Below are 3,394 nucleotides of genomic sequence, written 5' to 3'. Positions count from 1 at the left end.
GGAGGGCTCTGACCGCGGGGAATGAGTGTTTTTCCGCGGTCGGGATGCTCCTGACCGCGGGAAATTGCTTGTTGGCCGCGGGTGGAAGTGCTTGCCGGCTGGTTTACGGGACATCTTGCTCTTCGCGTATCTTTTGATTGAATCGTTGGATTGCCAAGCTGTAAAGTGCACTGGAAAGCTGATACTTCCATCTTTAAGGTCTCCAAATTTGAGCTGGATCAGACGGTGAGAAGGCCTTCAATCATGGGTGCACTTCTGACGGTTTGACTCTGAGCTGAAATCTGGTTTTCTATCCATTTTGTTAAGCTTTTCCCTAAGTTATCTGAAAAGAGTCTTGGAACTACAAATACTAGAAAAAACGTGATAAAAGTACTTAAAAGCAATTAAAAACATAGAAAAAGTATTTCAAAACGATCCATAAAAGTGGTCAAAATACGGTGTTATCAACTCCCCCAGACTTAAACCTTTGTTTGTCCTCAAACAAAGCAAAAGCTTAAACTGGTTAAGTGAAAACAAAAATAGGAAATGCACAAATCTCATAGACATGAACTCTAAACTAGGACCAAAGATAGTGCATCAATCCACAACTTAGTCTAGAAAATTCTCACCAAAGCACAATAGATACTAGTCCACTTTTTCCGTCATGCAAAACTTAAACATTTTAAATCTTGATTCCAGTCAACTAGCTCTCTACATTCATTAATTTCAATAGTGAGTTCTCATTAAAGACATCATCCAGGGTAGACGGCGTTTGGCATTAAAGAGCTATTTAAGTGGTGGAGTTAAAGTGTTTCGGGTTACCTGAAGATCCGGAGGATGCAAGATAATATGCAAAACCGCAAGAGAGATAAGGACATGTTGATGACCACAGTTTTTCTGGTACTTCTTCTTGCCAAATGTTGTTGCATAATCCTACCTCCTTTGTTGTAAACAGCTATTCCCCCAGACTTAGATTCTTTCTGAGAATCAGAAAACAATCTCAAAAACTCCATAAAATCAAACTCCAGTTGCATTGGGACTTAAAATTCGCCCTCTCTAGACTCTCTAAGGCTTTTATTTCCTTTCTTTTCTTATTTTCGGATTTTTTTTTTTTGGTGGAAAGGAAGTGCCTTTTAAAGAGAGAGAGACTAGAGGAAAAGATTGTATCAAAATTTGAGATTTTTCTAAGGCAAACTGAGCTTCCTCTTGTGTTGAATCCTTCCGGGAACTATTCCGGCAAAATCGTAGGTCTCTGTCCTTGGTGACTGAAAACTGCGTCGTTCCTCTTTCTCTCCAACGTTTTTGCACTTATCTGCATATAAGACAATAGAAAACAAGAGTGCATGTGGTTTGAAAGAGGATTGGTTAAGGTGGGTAACTAGCTAAAGATGAACTAGCCATTCAGGACCAACAGAGAGTGGTAAAAGGATAAAGGAGTCCTGAATGTATGATTCGTTTCCCTGCTCTAATGCTTCAATGAGAAAATTAAGTCCAAATTAAGTCCAAATAAAACAGAGCTAGTGTATCCCTTCATCTAAATCGAAATCATTCAAATTCCTCTGGAGTACTTCGTTTCAAATGTGCTTAGCTACCGCCTAGTCTAGTCCTAAATCATGAATGAGCATGTCACTAGGAACAGTCTAAAAGCACATAGTCAACTAGCATTGATTCATGTTCACCATTCCACGTATTTTGTTTTGAAAACCGATTTTGAAAAACTTTAAGGAAAATGAAAAAAATGTAGATAATGCAAGACTCATGAAAGAAAGGTGGTTAGAAAGGGATGAAATCCTCCCCCAGACTTAAATCACACTGTCCTCAGTGTGAAACAAGTCGAGAATGGATGAGAAAAATGCATAGATAATCGAATTGGTAAGGACAAAGAGAACTTACCTGGATCCGGGATGCTGGTGGAGATGAACCGGATTCATTCGAAGGGGTTTGGAAAGGTGATTAGGTGGTGATGAAGGTGGTGGAAGGTGATGAATGAGGTGGAGGGTGATGAATGAGGTGGAGGGTGATTGGTGAGGTGGAATGGGGTGGTTTGGGTCGGGTTTGGATGTCTACGACCAAGTGCCGCGGTCAGGGGCCATACGACCGCGGCAACCAAGCGCTTGGCCGCGGTCAGAACTACGCGACCGCGGTCGATGATAGGTTTCCCGCGGTCAGAACGTCTGCGACCGTGGGGGCTTATATCGCGGCCTCTTCCTGCTTCTCCTTGGTTCCTGCTGGGCCGAGCAACCAGGTACCATCCTTCTTTTTGGTTTTTTCTGGTTTTTTGATTTTTTTGGCTTTTTTGTTTAATAAGAAACACCTGAAACTAAGAAAAAGAAAAAGATCAAAAGAAAAAGAAAGAAAAATCCTAAAGAAAACAATACCTAAATAGGTTGCCTCCCATTAAGCGCTTCTGTTTTAAGTCGTTTAGCTCGACTTTTGGTGTTGGACGTGACTTATTCCAATGAAGAAGACCTTGTCCTGAGACAAGTCTTTTTCGACATCTCCTTGCTTTGCCTAGCAGGTTCTTCGTCACTCCAAAGTTCTTCTTCAAACTCTTCTGCTGCAGAACGTTTTCCTGCTTTGCTGTTGTATGGGACAGCTTCTGTGAAGACATCTTTGTCGATATTAGCAAATGAAATCCTCCGGTTTGGCCAGTCCATTATAGCTCCGGAAGTTGCTAGAAAAGACCATCCGAGAATCACTGGATATGTTGCATCTCTCGTCTCGACAATGTAGAAGTCGACAGGCACTATGCAATCTCCTATTCTCAAAGGAATTTCATGAGCTATTCCTTGAGGTGTTGCATTTGAATCATCAGCTAGGCTAATCTTTGCTCTAGTCCTGCGCAGGTGTCTAATACCAAGTCTCAAAGCAATTGCCTTGGACATCATGTTAAGACAAGCTCCAGAATCACATAGCACGTTTTTAAACATTTCTCCTCTAATAGAACAAGAGATAAGAAACTGACCTGCAGTCTTGATCTTATGGAGAATTCGAACTTGCCTTTCTCTGTAGGTGTTGGCTGGTGTCTCAAACGCAGAATATGATTCACAAAAGAAAGCTGCAGCATCATATTCAATGATTGAATCAATGTATGGCATCTTTATCTCGCTGCACGTCTGGTCTTCTTGGATTGAAGAGTCAGCTGAATCTTCAACACATTCCTTTGCCATCATACAAGGTAATGATTCATGCCAATCTGGTTCTTCATCTGAAACTTGGTTTTCTTCTTCCTGAGTTGCTTTTTTAGGTGCTGGAGGCTGAAGTTGGGACAGAAGGTGTATTATTTTCCTATCAAAACCCAGAGGAACATCTGAACGACCAACTCCCGCGGTCAGAGGAGTCGCGACCGCGGGAAACAAGGCTTTGGCCGCGGTCGGAACACTCGGACCCGCGGCTCCGGATATGACTTGCTCAA

Source organism: Eutrema salsugineum, unplaced genomic scaffold, assembly GCF_000478725.1.
Source record: "Eutrema salsugineum unplaced genomic scaffold, Eutsalg1_0 scaffold_7, whole genome shotgun sequence".
Classification (NCBI taxonomy): Eukaryota; Viridiplantae; Streptophyta; class Magnoliopsida; order Brassicales; family Brassicaceae; genus Eutrema; species Eutrema salsugineum.
Note: the sequence above shows the minus strand (reverse complement) of the source record.